The following is a 22,905-nucleotide window of genomic DNA, read 5'->3' on the forward strand; positions in this document are numbered from 1 at the left end:
TTGTCTGATTCATAATATGCAAATATCCTTTCCCATTCTGAAGGTTGTCTGCTTGCTTTGGTTGTTATTTCCTTAGTTATACAGAAGCTTTTCCAGTTTAATTAAGTTCCATTTGTTTATTTTTGTTGTTGCCACTGCCACAGAAGTCTTCTTGGATATTCCCCAGGGCAATATCTTCAGGTGTTTTCCCCACACTTTCTTCAAGGATTTTATAGTTTCACATCTTAGATATAAATCTTTTATCCATCTTTAATCAATTTTTGTAAGTGATGAGAGATGTGAGTCCAGTTTCAGTCCTTTCCCTGTGGTTATCCAGTTCTCCCAACACCATTTATTGAATAGAGATTCTTTCCCCTGGTGTATGCTCTTGTTTATCAAAGATCAGGTGGCTGTAAGAGATTATTGTCATCTCTTGATTTTCTATTCAGTTCCAAATGTCAATGTCTCTATTTTTGTGCCAATTCCTTGCTATTTTGATCATTGTGGCCTTGTAGGATAGCCAAAAGTTTGGTAGAGTGGTACCCCTGGCTTTATTTTTATTACTAAGAATTGCCTTGGCTATGTAGGGTTTCTTCTGGTTCCATACAAAATGAAGAATTCATTTTTCCAAATCTTGAAAGTATGATGATGGTGTTTTAATGGGGATTACATTGAATCTGTACATTGCTTTGGGTAATATATACATTTTAACAATGTTGATTCTTCCCAGCCATGGGCATGGTATACTATTCCATTTTTTAATATTCTCTGCTATTTCTTTTCTTAGGTTTTGGTAATTTTCCTTGTAGAGCTTCTTCACCTCTTTTGTTAGGTATATTACTATATTAGGTATTTCATTTTTTTTTAAGCTACTGTGAAGTGAATTGTGTTCTTGATTAGCTTGTCACTTTGCTGTTACTGATAAATACAAAGGCTACTGATTTGTGGACATTGATTTTAAATCCTAAGACATTACTGTATTTTTGATCACTTCCAGAGGACTTGTAGTTGAGTCTTTGGAGTTCTCTATGTATAAGATCATATCTTCAGCAAAGGGGGAGAGTTTGACTTCCTCTGCTACCATTCGGATGCCCTTTATTTCCTTGTCTTGCCTAATTGTGTTGGCTAGAACTTCCAGCACTATGTTGAATAGTAATGGTGACAGAGGACAACCTTGTCTGCTTCCAGTTCTAAGAAGAAAAGCTTTCAGTTTTACTCCATTCAGTAAAATATTAGCTGTGGGTTTGTAATAGATAGCTTCGATCTATGACAGATGCTATCTGTGACTGATCTATTTCTAGATTAAGAAATGTGTTACCTATGCCTAAATTCTTATGCCTTTTCTAACTATAAAAGGATGCTGAATTTTATCAAATGCTTTTTCTGCATCTATTGAAAGGATCATATGGTCTTTGTTTTTGCTTCTGTTGATATGGTAAAGTATGTTTATGGACTTGTGTATGTTAAACCAGTCTTACATCCCTAGGATGAAACCTGCCATGATGAATGATTTTGATGTGTAGCTGTCATCTCTTGGCTAGGATCTTATTGAGGATTTTTGCATCTATATTCATTAGTGAAATTTGTCTGAAATGCTCCTTTTTAGTTGGATCTTTTCCTGGTTTTGGAATCAGGGTGATGTTTGCTTTGTAGAATGTTGGGGGAAGATTCCTTCCTTCTTAATTTTTTGGAATAATTTCTGCAGTATGGATATTAAGCTCTTCTTTGAAGTCTTGATCGAATTCTGGTGTAAATCTGGATCAGGGCTTTTTTCTTGTTGTTGGGAGATTTTTTATTATTTCTTTGATCTCAGTTCTTGAAATTGGTCTGTTCAAGAGACCTATTTCTTCTTGCTTAAGTCTAGAGAAAGGGTGTGATTCCAAGTATTGAGACAATTCCTTCAACATTGTGAAATTTCTTGGCATTGAGTTTCTTGTAGAATTCAGAGTTGATCTCTTATATCTCTGTGGCATCAGTTGCTATTTCCCCTTCATTGTTTCTGATTGAGGTTACTAGAGATTTTACTTTTCTGTTTCTAGTTAATCTGGACAAAGGTTTATCAATTTTATTTATTTATTTGGAAAAAACAACTTTTTGTTTCATTCATTTTCTGAATAATTCTTTTGTTTTCAATTTCATTCATCTCTGGCTTAATTTTGGTTATTTCTTTTCCTCTGCTGGGTTTGGGATTATTCTTCTTTTTCCAATCCCATAAGATGGTTCATAAGATTGTTGATGTGTTCTTCTGGTTTTCAAATGTACACATCTAATAGTATAAATTTTCTTCTTAAGACTGCTTTTGCAGTGTTCCACAGGTTTTGATAACTTGTGTCTTCATTTCTGTTGTGTTCGAGGAATTTAACAATGTCCTCTTTTATTTCTTCCTGAACAAAACTACCATTCAGCATAAAGTTGTTTAATTTCAAAGTTTTGGGGTGGGGCTGAAAGTTTTTTGTTGGAGTTGAGTTCCACCTTTATTGCCTTGTGGTTTGAGAAGATACAAGGTATAATTTCTATTCTTTAAATTTTGCTAAGGTTTTATTTGGATCCTAGGATGTAGTTGATTTTGAAGTATATACCATGGGCTGATGAGAAAAATGCATATTCCTTAACTTTGTGATAGTGTGTTCTGTATATGTCTATAAATCCCATCTGTTCTAAGGTTCTATTGAAGTCTTTGTATCTTTGTTTAGTTTCTGTTTAAATGATCTGTCAAGTTCTGTCGGGGGGGGGATATTAATGTCCCCAGCTACATGGTGTTATGGGATATCATATTGCTCAGGTCCATCAAGAACTATTTCATAAATCTGCATTTTAAATATTTATGCACCCAACTAAATGCTTTGGGATGATGTGTTCTGTATATGTTTATTTAAATTATGTATTTATTTAATTTGGGTGCATAAATATTTAAAATTGAAATGTTTTCAAGTTGCATTGTTCCTTTGACCAATATAAAGTGTCCATCTTTGTCTTTCTTAACTTACTTGCTTTAAATCCTCTTGTATCTGGAAGTAAGATTGAAACCCCTCTTTTCTTCTGATTTCAATTTGTTTGAAATACTGTTTTCCATCCCTTATCCCTGAGTCTTTATTTGTCCTTCAAGCCTAGGTGTGTTGACAGCATAAGGATGGAATAAACAAGCCTGTGCCTCTTTAGTGGTGAATTCAGTCCATTGACATTTATTGAGGGAACTGGTAAATGTGGTGGGGTTATAGTTATCTAATTTTGTGAAAGTCCGTTGTGTAGTTTTGTCCTTTGTGCTATTGTGGAAGGTAAGTTTTCCCACCTAGCTTTCAGGTGTTTACTTTGCTGGTGGTCCTTTGTGATAGTCAGTGTTGTGCATAGTTCTATGTATTTCCTGTAGGGATGGTCTTGTTGTGGGAAATTCCTTAGCGCTTATTTATCCACAAAAGAGTTGATTTCTCCATCAATTTTGAAGCTTAGTTTAGCAGGATACAGAATTCTGGGCTGAAAATTATTTTATTTAAGAATGTTGAAGATGGATGGTCATGCTCTTCTTGCTTGGAAGGTTTTGATTGAAAATTCTGCTTTCATCCTAATGTCTCTGCGTCTGTAGGTCAATTGGTGCTAATTCTTGGCTGCTTGTAGAATTTTTTCTTTCATCTGGACTTTGGAAAGGTTCATTACAGTGTGTCTTGAAGGACCTGTTTGAGTTAGGGTGACCCAGGATTCGATACCCATCTGAAAGGAGTGAGTTTGGAACTTTAGCAAAACTTGGGAAGTTTTCATTTATGATAGACTCCAGTAGGGCTTCCATTCCTTTGATAATATCTTCTTCCTCTTCAGAATTCATATGTTTGAATGCCTCATGGATTCTCATAGCTCTCTAAGTGCCTCTTAGGCTTTCTCTCTCTTCTTTTCTGCCTCTTTAATAACCTGCATTAACTCAAAAACTTTACCCTCTAGCACTGAGGTTCTTTCTTCTCCTTGGTCTAACCCACTCCCCCCCACCCATTCTTGTGATACTTTACTAAGAAGAATGTGTTTCAACTTCCTACAGGTGAATAACAAAGATGTAAGGTCTCCATCTTTTTTATGGCAGAATAGTATTCCATGCTATACGTGTACCACAGTTTGTTAATCCATTCCTGGGTTGATGTATATTTAAATTGTTTCCACATCTTGTCAATTGTAAATCGTAAATAAACAATCTAGGGCAAATGTCCTTACGATGAAATGATTTTTTTCTTCTGAGTAGATGCCTAGTAATGGGATTAAATGAAAGGTCTAGTTTAAGTTCTTTGAGGATTCTCCATACTTCTTTCCAAAGAGACTGTACTAGTTTGCAATCCTACTGATTTTTTGATACAAGCATAAAATGTATAATGACTAAATCTGGATAATTGGGATATTCCATTGCCTCAAACTTTTATCCTTTCTCTGTGTTGGGAACATTCCATATTTATTCTTTTAGATATATTGCAACATAAACAAATTGTTGTTAACTATTGTAACCCAATTGTCTAGGGATCACTGGATCTTACTCCTTCTGTCTAATTGTAGTTTTGTACCCATTAACAATCCCCTCTTAATTTCCCCCTCCCCACCACCCACCTTTTCCAGCCACTGGTAACCATCATTTGGTTCACTACAGAATGAGATCACTTTTTATTTATTTATTTTTTTTGACAGAGCCTCACTATGTCACCCTGGGTAGAGTTCTATGGTGTCACAGCTCATAGAAACCTTACCTCTTGGGCTTAAGCAATTCTCATGCCTCAGCCTCCCAAGTAGCTGGGACTACAGGCACCCACCACAATGCCCAGCTATTTTTTTGTTGCAGTTATTTAGTTGGCCTGGACTGGGTTCAAACTCATCACCCTCAGTGTATGTGGCTGGCACCATAACCACTGTGCTATAGGTGCTGAGCCATGAGATCATGCTTTTTAGCTCCCACATAAGACCATGAGACTTTTGTCTCTCCCAAGCAGAAAAAGCTTTTAACTATGGTTGTGAGCATCGGGGTCCCTTTCTAAGAGCAGCATCTGCTGAGATCTGTGGAAACCAGCAGCAATCAACTAAAGAAATACAAAGTTAGGAGTGTCCTTGGATTCTGGCAATGGTCTAACCCACTTTTAATACTTTCCATTGCATCTTTACATTATCTGATTGTCTCCTTTATTTCCTTAAGCTCCATCATATCTTTCTATATTCTACATATCTCTCGTCTGACTTTTGGTTCTGTCTCTCCATTATCTTGTCCATTCTTTTATTGTCTTTATCATCTATATTTTAAATTCCCTTCCTGTCAAGTCCATTAATTCTTTACAGATGGTGTCTTCTGCAGTAGCTGCCTCATTGTCCAGGGGGGATTTTCTCTGTTTTGGTTTTTTTATGTTGCCTGAATTTTTCTGTTGGTTCCTTTTCATGTGTTCTTTCTTCTTGTTCACCTACTTGTCCTCCTTTTTCCTTCTTACTGCCTCCTATGTTTTAAAAAGAAGTCCTTGCTCTTGATGACAGAATGTTGCAATATGTCACTGGGACAATAGGTGGTGCTGGTTTTTTTTTGGGGGGGGAGGGACAGCACAGCCAGCAACTTCTACAGTCCTTATTCCAAACTTAGTTGCCTTCAGTGATCACCTGATTGATTCCTCAGCATTCAGACCTTGCTAGGTTGGGATCTCAAAGCTGACAAAATTCTTCAAGGGGAGTGCCCCCCTGACTCTAGTTCCCTAGAGGTGTGAGAGATCTTTAGCCTGTCACAAGAGTGGAGTTCTGATTCTGGCAGGCAGAATTTAGATGGCTGTACTTTAGGCCCCTCGTAAGACCTTTTCATGACCTTCCCACAGGGCCAGCCCCCTGGCCTCTGAGACCTTCTCAGTATGGCTGCCTTGCCAGCCATCAAAGTTATGGCAAATCCACTCCAAATGGCATTCAAATCTGGTTGCTGTATACTACTTGAGTCCATCCACTCATCCCACCTTTCCACTCAACATGCAGCTCCCCCAATAACTAATAATTTCAGAAAGGCTTCCTCCCATCCTGGACCTCCACTGGGGGCCAGTTGATCCCATTGGTCACAATCACTTGCTTAATTCATCAGATTTCCACTGCTCCATATCATATGCTGTATCCAGCTCACCACCTCCTTGCTGTGCTCCCTGAACTACAACTCTGAGTAAGGTCTCTGTGCCAGTGGGGCTGGGTTGGTTCTCTCTCTTTCCCAGTCATTCTAGGAGAACTTAGCTTAATGATTCCTCTGGTCAACCATCTTGCTCTGCACCCTTATGCAGTCTTTTTTGAACTCAAAATACTTTTTGGGTATTTGTACTTGAAAGAGATTCATGCAAGCCATGTATGCTTGTGGAGGTATTCATAATTGACATTGGTGATTACTGAAGACCCAAATTGCTCATTCAAAATGCTCCTGTTTCTGAAATGTTACTTATTGTTATTCTTGCTCCAGGGCTGGAAGTTCTTTGTAGCTAAGACTTCTTTTAGTGTTTGAAATTAAAAGATGATCCATCTTTGAGTAGTGCCAGTTTGGCTTTCTTTTAAAGCCATTTTGACATTATATTTTCAGAAATTCTGTTTCTGTAGCATAAAGGTAGTTTTTGTTCTATCTTCTTAGTCCAAGGAGTGTCTTCACTTGGTGTGAATTTTTCTCTTGTGGTTAATTTATCAAGATTTTACGTAACTATTTAAATATCAATTTTTTTTCAGTATGACATGTTGTACTACATATCAAAAAATACTAAATAATTATCAATAATAATAACTTATTAAAGGACAACAGAGCTCTTCCTCAATTCCTGTTGTTGTCATATTTGATGAACTGTGTATTAAAAATGCAGCTACATAAACGTGCCATCATTATTTAATTTATTTTGATTAGTTAACTGAAAGAAAGGTGTGTAACACTTAGAGTTAATTATTCCAGAGACTAATAAGAAGATAACTTAATACCTAAACTTCGTGAAATATGTCCCTTTAGATGTAGCAAGAGGAAGATTGGTTAAATCTCATTTTTATTTCTTTTTTGAGTTAGCAGCTGCAGTAAGTCACTTAGCTTTTATCATGTGTTAAAAAGTGTATTAATATGAGAATTTAATGACCATTTTTTTCATAATTGGCATATTTACAATATTTTTTAAACTTTTCATTGGAAGTTAAAGTTGATCATAAATAGCTTAGAAGTTTAGGTGGAATGCAGTGGGTTTACTGTATAAATTATGCATTTTTAAATGCTACTCAGTATTTAATAACATGTTGGACAAACTGAGCAAATCACATTATAAGAAGATCTAAAATGTTGAACTTCTTTGGCTGAATTGCATCTTCTTTTTTAAAAATTAAATATTATTTGATATAAATAAGACATTTATTGAAAATATATTCCTTTGTACTCGGTTTAAGAATTTTTGTTGTCAAGGTTTTGTGACAAAGAGATTTGAAGTGTGCAAAACATCACATTTAGTGAGCTTCAGGAGACATCAAATCATTGGTTCTCATAACAGTTTATTGAAATCAATGCATTTCCTCCAAAATAGCATGTCTATATTTAGAGAATCTACAGATTAAATGTGACAGAAGTTCTTCCTTTCTATATTGGATGAATTAACAAATAAATGAAATTGTTTTGAACCTGAGAATATAGGTGCTACTGTCACCCTTTTGAAGATATTGGACTTGGTTGTGAACAAGTGGGCACTAATGTATCTGTCTTGTTTATTGCTAGGCGAGTGTGTGTGTGAGGGGTGTGTGTGCACATGTGTATTGGACATGTGTCAATGGTAAATAAAATCAATCTCTGCACTCAAATAGAAATCAGCTCATTTTATCATTTTTCTTGCTGTTTTAAATGATTTATCATAACACATCATTATCAAGAATATTTGAGCCAGGCACAGTGGCTCATGCCTGTAATCCTAACACTCTGGGAAGCCAAGGTGGGAGGATCCCAAAATCACTGGAACTCAGGGGTCTGAGGTTGCTATGAGCTAGGTTGAGGCCACGGCATTCTAGCCTGCGGCAACAGAATGAGACTGTCTCAAAAAAATTTGTGAATAGATAGAAAACAGAAAAAGAAAAGCACATGTGTAGAACACTTATCTCTTCTTCCTTGCATTAATTCAGTAATATTGTGGCATTTCCCATGTGTTATGCCTTAGACAATGAAGAAAATAAAGTAAGTAAAGCATTCCTTGACCTTTACAAATTAGTAGCTTTTCCGAAACATTCACTGAGGTTAATTGTGGCAGATGTTAGGACAACGGCCTATGAAGAGTGGTCTGGAGCTTCCCAGGCAGTTAGGGAGGGTTTGGGAGAGCTGTAAATCAAGGTCCTCATGTTTGAACAGAATCCTCTTAGGTCATTTGGCATTTATCAGGTGAACAAGCCACATAAATACGTTTCAGCTGAGAAATATCAAGCAGAGGCTCTGGGGTGGCCATAACCACAGGGAGGCTACGGATTGTACACCTTCCCCGTGGCTTAGAAATATGATGCAGATGAATAAATCAGTTAGATGTTTCATTTGGCCACTTAAGGTGCTTTCACCAAGGAAAGGTTTATTTATTTTTCTGCTGTGATGGGGAATTTGGGAGAGTCATTTCCAAGAATTGGTTTGGAAGTGGTAACGCCAAGGTCTGTGGCTCCCAGAATTTCCTGGGCTTCCCCACCAGCACGAGATGGCTGGTGCTCATTTTATTTCCCCTTAGCTCTGCCTTTTCCAAAATAAGTTTTGAAGAAAAATTTAATCCACACCAGAGAACCAAAGCTGTTCAATCTTCTAAGCCATTTGATCTTATTACGAAAAGTAATTATTCGAGTGGGTTATCACAGCTTGGCCCCTGTAAGATAGGGTTTCCTGGAATCCGCCCCAAGCCAGTGCTGATGGGGAGGCCGGGTCTGTAAGTGTGGCTGTCTGCACTTTGAGAGACGAGACATGGAACGTGTTTTGACAGAACCAGCTGCCATTAAGGTTTGCAAATTGTGAGAGAGACCTGGTCTGTGCTCAATTACCGAGATAATTATTTGTGTTTACATGGGGAGGGGGTTGTTACTGACTTGCCTCAGCTCAATATGATTCTCAAATGTAGAAAGATTTGGAAAAGTTTTACTTGCCTTTTTATCAGTTGGTCTTCTATTTAATAGAAAAATATATATTTGGGATTATCTCTTTATACAAAATTTTTATTTTAGAACAGTTTCATGTTCATAGAAAAGTTGCAGAGATAGTCCAGAGAGTTCCCAGATACCCCCACCCACTTTTCCTGTTACTAATGTCTTACTCTGTGGTGATACAATTGGTTCAAAGAATAATCCAATAATGATACATTGTTATTAACTAAGGTCCATGTTTTGTTGAGATTTCCTTAGTTTTTGCCTAATTCTGTTCCAGGATTCCATCCAAAATACCAGATCACATGTAGATGTCTTGTGCCACCTTAGGGTGACCAGAGGCTCCTCTTATCTCTGGGAGTTTCTCAGACCTTCATTGTTTTAGATGACTTTGAGGAATACTGATCTGGTATTTTGTGGTGCTGCCCCAGTTGAGCTTTGTCTGAAGGTTTATGATAATTAGACTGAGATTATGGGTATGTGGAGCAAGATCACGGAGGTAAAGTGCCTTTTTTTTTATAACATCATACCAGAGGTCTGTATTATCAATATGACTTTTCAATGTTGTCAGCCTTGATCATCTAATCAAGATAGTGTCTGTCAGGTTTCCCTGCGGTAAAGTCCCTCTGCCCCCATTTCTATCCTGCACCCGGTAAAGAAGTTACTATGTGCAGCACACGCCTTCATTAATGCAGAGTCACGTCCCCCTCTTCCAGGGAAGAGTGTCCTCAAAATATATTTGGAATCTTACTGCATCAGGAATTCATCTTTTCCAGGTTATTGAGTAACTAATTAATTGAGTTATTTATTGGTACAAGTTTTGACTTGCAGATACATACTTTACTCTTGGAGCTATAATCCTGCCCTTTTATTTATTGAGTTGTTCAAATTGTGCCACTTTTCTCTTGGGGGTTCTTACTGTCTCATCCTGCTTGCCTCCACACCGGCTACGTCCATCGCCGTGTGTTTGTTGAGCAGACCCTCTTCTTGACACTACACGGCACTTAAGACTGATTGTAGGTATTTCCTGTGCCAGTCCTAGCACCAGAGAATTCTCCAAGGAACACTGATTCTACTGAAGTTTTATGATATTAGAAAAGAAGATCTAGACACTGGGTGTGTTCGTTACAACCAGACTGTCAGTATTGATGGGCCCACGGTGCTTCCAGAAAGGGAATAGATGTATCTTTTTTTCTATATGTACTTCTTTATATATACAGATATTTTGAACAGAGTTTTACTGTGGTGCCCTGGGTAGAGTGGTGTGCCATCACAGCTCACAGCAACCTCAAACTCTTGGGCTTAAGTGATTCTCTTGCCTCAGCCTCCCGAGTAGCTGGGACTACAGGTGCCAGCCACAGTGCCTGGCTAATTTTTGGTTGTAGTTGTCAATGTTATTTGGCAGACCTGGGCCAGGTTTGGTGTATGTGGCCAGTGCCCTAGCCACTGAGCTATAGGCATGGAGCCTCTTTATAAATATTGCTACATGTAGCCATCTGTATCTGTGTGAAGCTGATGTGTATCTGTGTATCTGACGTTGCCAACTCCAATGCACTGTAACATGGATTGTTTTAGCATCCTCTGCTTTATCTGTAAACTCACACTCTACAATTAACTGAGCTCCTTCCCACCATGCTTTCGTGATTTCCATAAACATGTGTAGGAATATTGGAATTGTCAACTGTAGCCATGTGGGATATACTTCACAACTCTAAGATGGCATTTGTCTACATACAATTCTTTTCTTTTAGTGTAACAGACTAATGTAGGTCAGAACTTTCCTCCCCAACCCAGTAGACAGATTGTTTCACACACTTGCAATATAATAAGATACCTTGTTACATCCTGCTTTCCTTTCTAGGATCCTCTACCATCTAATGACTTTTTAAAATTTAATATATATTAAGATCAAGTTTATGCCCTAAACAAATGCATAATATCATTGATCCCTCTATCCCTTACAGTTATTATGCAGAATAATTTCACTGCCTTAAAAAATTCTCTGTGCTTCAGTAATTGAGACCTCCCACCTCTCCTATTCCTAATATTCTTATCTCTCTATAGCTTTGGTTTTTCCAGAATGTCATATAGTTGGTATCATATAAATCGTACAGTAATCTATCATTTTCAGAATGACTTATTTTAATTAGCAGGGTGATTGTAGACATTACACATATCTTTTCATGGTTTGGTAGCTCACTTGACCAACTGAGGGACGTCTTGACTGTGTCTGTTTCCTAACGATTACGAATAAAACTGCTGAAACTTCTGCATGCAGTTTTGTGTGTGTATACTTTTCAAATCTGCTGAATAAGTCCCTAGGAGCTTGATTGCTGAGTTGAATGGCGAGACTGTGCTCAGCTTTTCAAGGAAGTGCCAGGCCACCTTCCACAGAGGTTCCGCATTCCGCCAGTCCTGCTCCTGCTGCTCTGTGTCCTGGCTGTCAAGGGGCATTGTTCATTCTTGTGGGTTTTAGAAATTTTAATACATGTGTACAGAGATATGCCATTATTGAATTTATTTTTTATAATTAAATCATAACTTTGTCCATTGATGCATTTATGGGATTCAGGGTACTGCTTTGATATACAATGTGAAATGCTTACATTGAACTAAGTAACACATTCATCACAATTAGACTCATTTCTTAATAGTTTTGAAATGTACATCATGCACATTTGGGGGGACCTCACCTAATGTCATTATTTTAATTGGCAGTTCCCTAATAAAAGATGATATTGACTATGGTCTCATGGGGCTATGTGCCATCATGTGCCAACTATATGACTTCTTTGGTGAGATGTCTGTTCAGATCTTTTGCACATTTTTATTTTTATTTTTTTGCAGTTTTTGGCTGGGGCTGGGTTTGAATCCACCACGTCTGGTATCTGGGGCCAGCGCCTTACTCCTTTGAGCAATAGATGCTGCCATTTTGCACATTTAAAAATTTTTTTTGCTATCACATTTTAAGAGTTGCATATTTTAGATATAAGTTTTATATTAAATGGTGTTTTGTAAATATTTTCTTTTAGTGTGTGGTTGCTTTTCATTCTTCAAACACTGCATTTTACAGAAAATGTTTTAGTTTCCATTAGGTCTAACTGATTCATTTTTTCTTTCATGAATCATGATTTGGTGTTGTAGCTAAAAAGTCAGCAAAGCCAACTAGATTTTCTCCTATGTTTTCCTATAGATGTTTTATTGTTTTGTGTTTGAAATTTAGGCCTATGATACACTTTGAGTTAATATGTGTGAAAGCTTTATCTTGGTATTTTTTTAAATGGATGTCCAATTATTTTAGCACCATTTGTTGAAAAGGCTATTTTAAAAATTGAATTTTCTTTCGTTTTTTTTTTTTTTTTGGTCAAGGAGAAATGATCTAAATTGATTCTCTTTGTCAAAGAGAAACAAAGACAACTGGTCTATAAGTACTGAATTTTGATATATATCCTTTGTCCAAAGTTAGTGAAAGAGATTGTAGGGAATTTGGTGTCATATTTTTTCCCTTAAATATACATTAGAATTTACCTGTTAAATCACTAGGCCCTATTATTATTATTTATATTTTTCTGTAGATATTCTATTCTTTCTATAACTATGATTATAATTATTATTTCATCAAAAAATGAAGGCTACTTGAGTGAGTTAAATGATCTCCTTGAGTGAGTTTTGGGAGTTTGTGTATTCGAACTGGTTCATTTTACCATATTATAAAGTTGTTCATAGTTTTCCAGTAAAAGTAGGACTGGGACTTTTAAAGTAAGACTTAACTTTTTTATTATCCCTGATACCCTCTATTCATTTCTAATCTGGGTTATTTGTATCTTCCCTTTTTTCCTGGTTGTCTTTGCTAAAAATTTATCATTTATATTGAGGTTTGCAAAAACTTTGGGTTTTGTTGATTTTCTACTGTTTTCTATTTCATGTATTTCCTCTTCAATTTTTATTTATTTAGTTATGTTTGCTTTAGGCTTAAATTTATCCTATTTTTCTAAGGTGTAACTTTTATTTATTGATTATAAATTTAAGTGAGATGTCATAAGCTATGGCTGTGTAAAAGGAGAGATTTCTCTATTGTGAATGGAGGGAGGATATTCTTAGATGGGTGTTTGTATTCTTATCAGTAATTACAATATCTGTCTCACAAATGTTGATGTACTTCTTCCTTGAGACTGTGTTATTTTTTGTTGATCTATGCTTAAGAAAGATCTATCCTGTCTCAAGAAAAAATATTTTTAGTGTTTTTAAAGATATGTAAGGTATTATTCCACTGGGAATTTATTTAGAATGTGAATGGCTGAAAATTGTAATATAATATAATTACTGAAGCTTATATTCATAAGTGTATAAAATAATGTGTATATTTCTCATACACTTATATTAACCTAAGAAGTTTACTAGAGGAGGATGAAAACATGTGTACACAAAAAGACTTATATAACAATGCATAGTGGCACTCTTCACAAAAGTTCCAAACTGGAAATTACCCAAATATCAATCACCAAGAAAACTAGGCAAAAAAATGGTGGATAAATTATACGGTGGTCCCAGCCTTTTTGGCACCAGGCACCAGTTTCATGAAGGTGAATTTTTCTACAGACAGGGGAGAAGTCAAACACAAAAATTGCATATTCTATTATCCATTTATGAAAAGCAAAGGAACAGTAAAACTAAGCTATAGTGATAGAATTCACTGGTTCACCTGTGGGGTTAAGTGAATGTGAATTACACATTGAAATAAATTAATATTGGTTGAATGGTAAAATAGATGAATTAATGCCATGGATTAAAATTTATCTGTCCTGCCTCAGCCTCCCAGAGTGCTAGGATTGTAGGCGTGAGCTGCTGCACCCGGCTAGTCAAGGTTTTTATTTCTGCTTCTCATTTTTCAGTTGACCTGATATCCATTCATGGAAGTCTTATTTGACCAAGTAACCCACATGCTGGTTCTGATTAGAAGCTCATGGTGCCAAAGAGAGACAAGCATGCATGAGAACCACGCAACTCTCATGACTTTCCAAAGATAATTTTTGCTGATCTTTTCGGGTATGTCTTTGGGTGTCTTTGGAAACCTTATGGATTGGCAGAGCCAGAAGCCAGATGACATGGAGTTATAGAGTGAGCTTATAGTTCTAGTGTCAATTCTTATTTTTTTCTATATCAACATAAACCTCATAATAGACATTGCATGTATATCAGGAAAATCTACAATGTGTTAATACTCTCAAGATGTTTGTAATACTGGTGTTTAAATGTAAAATCAAACACTGACCCAAACTTATTTTTTCCATGTTTCTTTAGGTGGGCATTTCTACTCTCTAGTTTTAAACTAAGATTCACTTAAGGCCAATTCATACTGTTGGGTTGTAATGAATATTCCTCTCCAATTCCACCCCTTCAACTGTGTTGGAATCAAAGTTTTTATTCTCTATTATTACCTTGAATTTAACACATTCTAAAACTTAGAATGAGAAGTAATTAATTACCATTCAGGAAATAATAGTTCTTTTGCACTATTTTTTGTCTTGAGTAATTATTTTGGAGGCTACAGATACAAATCTTGGTTGTCTCACCATCTTGTGCATCAAATGATAAATGATAATATAATTTTATAACTTTTTATTGACAGATTTTAATGCTGCTCTTCAACACCTCTTTGCTATTTTTCTTTTCTCTTTTAACTTAGTTTTAATTAAGTTGTAACTGTATACATTTATGGGGCACAATGTGATGATTTGATATACAATGTGTAATGCTTAAATTAAACTAATGATCATAACCATCACCTCACTTACTTATTTTTGTGGTACAACATTTATAATATACTCTTAAGTTATTTTTAAATGTTCCCTTGCATTGTGCACATTAGGAGAGATCCTGCTGTATACCCCCCCATCCCCTCTGTCTTTCTGAACTATCTTTGCATTTTGTCATTTGTATGTATGTGAAAGTGCTTCTATATTGTTTTCATAATAGTATCGAGTACATTACATACTTTCCCCCCATTCTTGAGATACTTTACTAAGAAGAATATGTTCCAGCTCTATCCAGGTAAACATAAAAGATGTAAAGTCTCCCTTCTTTTTATGGCTGCATAGTATTTCATGGTATTTCATACCACCATTTATTAATCCATGGGTTGATAGGCATTTGGGCTGCTTCCGTGAGTTGGCTATTGTGAATTGGGCTGTAATAAGGATTCTGGTATAAATGTCTTTCTTATAAAATGATTATTGTTCATCTGTGTAGATACCTAGTGACGATATTGTGGGATTAAATGGTAGGTCAACTTTTAGTTTCCTACTTCTTTCCTCAAAGGCTGTGTTAGTTTGCAGTCCCACGGGCAGTATGTTAGTGTGCCTTTCTCACCACATCTATGCCAACATCTGCAGTTGGGGGATTTTGTGATGTGGGCTAATCTTACTGGGGTTAGGTGATATCTCAAAGTGGTTTTGATTTGTATTTCTCTGATGATTAAAGATGAGCATTTTTTCATGTGTTTGTGGGCCATGTACTTCAGAGAAGTTTCTGTTCAAGTATCTTGCCCACAAAGAAATGAGATTGTTTATTCTTTTCTTACTGATTAGTTTGAGTTCTCTGTGGATACTAGTTATCAGCACTTTGTTGGCATCATAACCTACAAAAACCTTCTCCCATTCAGAAGTTTGTCTGTTTGCTTTACTTACAGTGCCCTTAGCTGTGCAGAAGTTTGTTAGCTTGATCAAATCTCAGTAATATTATTTTTGGTGTTGCATCAATTGCTGGGGGGCAGTCCATCTCATGAAATATTTTCCCAGGCAAACATCTTCAGGTGTTTTCCCTCCACTCTTTTCTAGTATTTTTATAGTTTCCTGTCTTAAGTTTAAATATTTTATCCAGTGAGAATCAATTTTTGTTAGTGGTGAAAGGTGAGGGTCCAATTTCAGTCTTCTATAGGTCACTAGCCAGTTCTCCCAGAATCATTTGTTAAATAGGAAATCTTTTCCCCAATGTATGTTTTTGTTATGCTTATCAAAGATCAAATGATAATATGGGGCTGGCTTCATCTCTTGGTTCTCTATTCTGTTCCATACATCTACATCTCTATTTTTGTGCCAGTACCATTCTGTTTTGATCACTATAGATTTATAGTATAATTTGAAGTCTGGTAATGTGATGCCTCCTGATTTGTTTTTATTCCTAAGTAACGTATTGGTTATTCAAAGTTTTTTTTTTTCCTGATTCTATATAAAAGAAAGTACTATTTTTTTCAAGTTCTTTAAAGTATGACATTGATACTTTGATAGGGATTGCATTAAATCTGTAGATTGCTTTGGGTAGTATGGACATTTTTAACAATCTTAATTCTTCCCAGCCACAAGCTTGGTATGTTTTTCTATTTGTTAACATCTTCATCTATTTCTTTTCTCAGGCTTTTGTAGCTCTCATTATAGATATCTTTCACTTCCTTTGTTAGATAAATTCCCAGATATTTTATCTTCTTTGGCACTACTGTAAAAGGAATAGAGCCCTTGACTATATTTTCAACTTGACTATTGTTGGCATATATAAAAGGTACTGATTTGTAAGTATTGATTTTTTTTTATCCTGAGACACTGCTATATTCCTTGATCAGGAATAAAATCTTGTCATCCACGAAGAGTGAGAGTTTGACCTCCTTTGACCCCATCTGAATACCTTTGATCCCCTTCTCTTGCCTGATTGTGATGGCTAGGACTTCCATTACTATGTTGAATAGCAGTGGTGACAATGCACACCCTTGTGTAGTCCCAATTGAGTGGAAATGTTTACAATGTTACTCCTTTCAATATGATATTGGCTGTGGATTTTCTGTAAATGGCTTCTATCAGGTTAAGAAATGTCTCATCCAAGCCTGTTTTCTTCAGTATTCTAATCATGAAAGGATGCTGGATATTATCAAAAGCTTTTTTGCATTAATTGATAGAATCATGTGGTCTTTGTTTCTTATTTTATTTATGTGGTGTGTTATATTTATAGATTTATGTATGTTTAACCAAATTTGTGACCCTGCAATAAAACCAACATGATGGTGGTGTATAATTATTTTTGATGTATCATTGAATTATGTTTGTTAGAATCTTACTGAATGTTTTTGCATTGATATTCATTAATGATATTGAGCGATAGTTTTCTCCCTTTGTTGGGTTCTTTCTTGGTTTGGGGATAAGGTGATATTTGCTTTATAGACTGTATTGGGGAGGAGTCCTTCTTTTCCTATATTTTGGAACAGGTTGTGTAATATAGGTGCTAGTCCTTCGAGGGTTTGATAGAATTCTGATGTGAAGCCATCTGATTCTTTACTTTTCTTTTTTGGGATATTTTGTATAGTAGACACTATTTCAGTTCTTGATGTAGAATTCTATTTAAAATTTCTAATTCTTTCTGGTACAATCTAGGAAGGTGGTGTACTTTCAGGTGTTGGTCCATTTCCTCCATATGATCATATTTCTGAGAATAGAGTTTTTTGTAGTAGTCTTTGAAGATTTTTTAAAATTTCTCTAGTATCTGTTGTTATTTCTCCTTTATAGTTTATCATTGATGTTATTAGAGATAGCTGAAGGTTTCTGGTTGGGCTAGCCAAAGGTTTATCAATTTTATTAATTTTTTCAAAAAAACAACTTTTTGTTTCATTGATCTTCTGAATGACTCTAGAAGTTAGAATCATTTTCTAACTTTTCTGTTTCTGGTTAGGCTAGTCAAAGGTTTACCAATTTTATTAATCTTTCAAAGAACCAACTTTTTGTGTCATTGATCTGAATGATTCTAAAAGCAAGGGTTGCAATTTTATTTGCAGGTACAATAGGATTTAAACCAACAAAGAAAAGACAAAGATGGTCACTTCATATTTGTTAAGGGAAACACTCAACATGAAGAGATTTTGATTATTAATATTTATGTGCCCTACCTAAATGCTCTTCAATTTATAAAGAAAACCCTAAAGGATATAAACAATGTGATATCTTTATGCACTATAATAGCTGGATATTTTAAACACTCCTTTGTTAGTTCTGGGTAGATTCTCCAAGAAGAAACTCAATAAGGAAATAATAGACTTAAACTTGACCCTACAACAAATGGACTTAACAGACATCTACAGAACATTTTGTACTAATAAAACTGAATACACATTCTTCCTCTCAGCCCACGGAACATCTTTCAAAATTGATCATATCTTAGGACACAAGTCTAATCTCAACAAATTAAAAAAAATAGAAATTATTCCTTGTATCTTCTCAGAACATCAGGGGATAAAGTTGAACTCAATAGCAACATAAACCTTCATATTCAAACAATGTCACAGAAACTAAATAACCATATGTGGAATGATAGCTGGGCAAAGGATGTGATTAAGGAGGCAATCATCAAATTAATAATGAAGACACAAATTATTAAAACATGTGGGATACTGCAAAGGCAGTCAGTCCTAAGAGGGAAATTTATAGCATTTGAATCCTTCCCCAAGAAAACAGAAAGAGAGGAAGCCAACAACCTAATGGGTCATCTCAAGCAACTGGAAATTGGAGAACAACCAACCCCAAGCCCAGCAGAAGAAAATAAATAACCAAAATTAGAGCAGAACTAAATGAAATTGAAAACAAAAGGATCAATTGCTATTTTTTCTAGTGTACCATCTATTACAACTACACACAGGAGATTGTGTGTTGTGAGAATGTTTGCTGTTTTGTATAACATTCCATTAGTGGTGTGTTAATGAAATGTGGGCAGTTCAAGTTTGAAAAAGAAATATCGCACTTTTTAAAGTTTTGAGTCTATTGAACAATATTGAGACACAATATCAGAAATATTTTCTAAAAGGTGTTGATCACTGTTACTTTTAAAAATGTTCTTTATTTCTAAATTCTAAAAAATTGAATGGGATTGGTAAGAAATAAGGGATAAAATATATCAATCCACCCATATAGTTTTATCATGGGAGATTTAATTGTGCGATACCTGTTAATTCCTTGCTTTAAAACAAAGGTCTTTGTAGTAATACATTTAGCTTCCTATTGAAATAAACCAGATTTTAAAAATCAAGGCAAAACCTGCTTTACATATAATGGTAAGGGTCTGATTGAAACTAATATAAATAAAGCATTTTGCTTTTAACAAATAATGAGATGCCTTTAGGTCTAACATCAATCTTTGGAAACCACATTTTTCACTTCTTTAGAGCCTAAGTAGTTTTTATTATCTGTTTGTGTTTCTGCTGATGTAGCAAATTGACGCTGCTCAGTACCCCCTGTGGTTCAGGGAGAGAAGCTGATGACTTCATTATAGAGCTCCTTTTCCTATTCACGACAGAGGCCCTTCTGAATTATACCTTGCCTGAACTAAATTAGATACTTAAAATTCTCTAAACAGACCTTTGATCTAGTCAGATGGCATTGTTACAAGTCACAGGAATCAAATGAGCCAATTTATTTTTCTTCTATGTTCCACATTTTATTTACATGTTAAGATTAACTTTAATTTCAAAATCACATATCTCTATACCTATTTCCTTTTTTGTTGACTTCACTTAAACTTAAATGAACCAAAGACTTTAAAAAATACTTACCATGTCTGTTATATTTAATACATAGGAACACCTTTTTTTTGAACACCTTTTAACAGAAACTCATCAACAAACATTTTATTATAAGTAACAGGTATCAAACCAATCCTGAACGTAATTTTGATGCCACTATTAGTCAGCACCCACACCGCTTCAAAAATTAACACAATTTTTGACAATATTCATTGTGCCTGCTGCTTTAAACAATTTCAACTGTAGCTTTCACTAAGCAAGATGGATAAAGCATCCATTTCTGTTTTTCCTTTTTGATATTTTTGCTTTTCAGAAACACACTTGCTTCAACTGCCATCTGACACTGCTCTTCACACTTTCATCGTGTAAACCTGAGTTCTATTTTGAGTATATTCCAGGTTTATGTTTAAATGACAGTGCCTTACGTAGAAAAGAAAAAATAAATGTGCTGCATTTTTCTTTCAGCCTGGAAATATACTGGGTGTACACATATTGGATATATTCTTGTAAGTGTCCAGGTCATATTTACCAGGTGGAATTCCTTTACTTAATGTGTAGGCAGTTTGCATTGTATTATTTAACCAAGACATTAACATGAATAAAACATTGTTGATTTAAGATAAGTTTGAGATCCACTAAAATTAATTGTTGTATGTTTGTCCTTCTGGTGGCTGTGGAAGCTTCACAGTTTCTTTGGGCATCACTAGACGTCTTAGCTCTTGAAGTACAACGTTAATGCTATATGAATTTTGCATGGTATGGGACATGCATTCACCATCCCACTGGAATTATTAATTCAACGTATGTTAATGTTTGTGACAAATCTAACTTATGGAGGAGCTTCTGAGTATTTGGTCCACTTTCTACTTTCAAGCTATATGTTCTGTTTTCATAATTTCTTCTTGGTGGCCCAATGATCATGACTGTCCACTTTGAAAGTGTCATGCCTTCATCACCATCGCCTACTTCTTTTTGTCCTTTTTCAAGTTTTTCCAAGTGAAAATTGCTAGCAACTTTGAGTCCTGTGAAGAGTGCCATCTTATTCTGCAGCCCAATGCCAAAGTGAGCTAATTTATATAAAAATTCTGGCCACAGTCAGCAAGTACCAGAATGTGCTGCCCACAGAGTCAGATTACTGAGAGGTAACCTCCAGAACATGCTGAAAACAACCTACAAGGACCTACAAGGACTGCAGCTGCAGAAACAAGAGAGCAAGAGCAGAGCCTGAAAGGGGAAGAGAAACATTGCAAGGTGGCTCGGCGCCTATGGCTCAAGCAGCTAAGGCACCAGCCACATACACCTGAGCTGGTAGGTTCAAATCCAGCCCCAGCCCGCCAAGCAACAATGATGGCTGCAACCAAAAATAGTTGGGTGTTGTGGTGGGTGCCTGTAGTCCCAGCTACTTGGGAAGTGGAGGCAGGAGAATCACTTGAACCCAGGAGTTGGAGGTTGCTATGAGCTGTGATGCCAAGGCACTCTACCCAGAGTGACAGCTTGAGGCTCTGTCTCAAAAAAAAAAAAAAAAAAAAAAAGAAAAAAGAAAAAAAACACACACATCGCAAAGTTATATCACCTAGTTTGAAATCTGATGCAACTTAGAAAGTATCACAATAATTTAGTTCATGTTTTATGAAATTATGTAGTTTAGAATTTCAACATCTCAATTAAATATTAGAAGCGCATCCTATTTAAAAAGATAAAATACCTTACGCTTGTTAATAAAGTGCTTACAAAACACCATGTGTAAGGTGACATGGCCTTTGCTGAATACAAAGGGGTTATGAGCATGTAATCATTTCAAAGTTACCTCCAAAAGTTGCCTCCAGGCTCAGCACCCAGAGCACAGTGGTGCCAGCCACGTACACCAAAATTGGTGGGTTTGAAACTGGCCCAGGCCCCCTAACCAACAATGACAACTGCAACAAAAAATAGCTGGGCATTGTAGTGGGTGTCTGTAGTCCCAGCTGCTTGGGAGGCTGAGGCAAGAGAATCACTTGAACCTGGAGGTTGCTATGAGCTGTGACACCACAGCACTCTACTGAGGATGACATGGTGAGATTCTGTCTCAAAAAAAATAAGAAATAAAAAAAGTTGCCTCCAAAAGTACTTTCTGCCATCACCAAACAATATACCAGTCATGTGTAATCTCAGAATCCCCCAAAGGCAGATAGTTAGTATATTTTTTAAATCAACATTCTGAGTGTTTAGTTTGTGCTAAGAGTGGTGGTAAGAATTTTACAGGTAAAATCTCATTAATCCTCATGAACATTCTGCAAAGTAGCTCTTATAATTCATTTTTCACAGATGAGACAAAATGAGTTCTAGAATAGTTAATAAATAATTGGACAGATATAAACAGTTTGGAAATGGAGGGTTTATGTGTTCACACACATGTCCCTGCCTTTAGAATCTAAATTTCTTAGTGCTTGGCTAAAATAGCTGCAGAGTTTTTAGTAGATTTACTATGCTATTCTCTGAGAAAACTAGAACAAGTAAAAGCAAGATCCCAGGAGCCAGGTTTTTATTTCAATACCGTGCAGAGTTAAACACACACACACGTGCTTTTTGAGATAAATTTAAGCAAACAACGCATCTAATAAGAGAGGGTTTTGTAAAAACCAGTTACGGTCACGGAACAGGGTGAATCTAAAGCCTAATGAGAAATGAGTGTATTAAGAATCTTAGTTGCTAAACACCATGACCCGTGCCGGCTAGGTTAAGTGGAAGAGAGATGTATGAGAAGGTATTAAGACTCTGGGAGGGGGACCAGAGCCAGGTTCAGAGGCTGTATAGACAGAGAGGAAGGCAGTGTGTACCCCAAGGTTATGCATTCTCAGCCGCACACATGCCTCCAATCCTCAGCACGATTGTAGCCAAATCCAGCTTTGGGCAGTGGAATCCATTGCAGCTCTGTCCCTGCTGTCAGGAAAGCACTGGCAGCTGCCATTCTACCTCCGGTCTCTGTGAGTTTGACTGCTTGAGAAACCTTTCTCGGGGACCCTGGTTCAAGTCCTAACAGTTGATGCAAAGGTTTTTCCATTGAACTTAACATCATCAGAGAAAAATTATGGCTCTTTAGAGCTTTCATGCTCATACTCTGAGGATCTGCTTAAAATGGCAATGAATCAAAATTTGCAAGTTTAAAATTGTCAGCTGATAGACAGAATTTAGTTTCTGTGCTTTAATTCATTGAAGCACAGGTTTGCAGGGCAGCTCCTCTGTGACGGCCCTGCAGGGGGTGCTCTGGGGCTACAGTCATGGGTGGTCTTTCTTTAAGTGGCTCTCCA

At 36.2% G+C, this 22,905-nt stretch overlaps 1 pseudogene; it reads right to left on the reverse strand.

The window, feature by feature from the left end:
* Positions 1 to 20,259: 20,259 nt before the first annotated feature.
* On the reverse strand, positions 20,260 to 20,656 carry LOC111727617 (annotated as a pseudogene).
* Between the last annotated feature and the right edge of the window lie 2,249 nt (positions 20,657 to 22,905).

Source organism: Otolemur garnettii, unplaced genomic scaffold (genome assembly GCF_000181295.1).
Source record: "Otolemur garnettii isolate 467f Iridium unplaced genomic scaffold, OtoGar3 scaffold00114, whole genome shotgun sequence".
Taxonomy (NCBI): domain Eukaryota; kingdom Metazoa; phylum Chordata; class Mammalia; order Primates; family Galagidae; genus Otolemur; species Otolemur garnettii.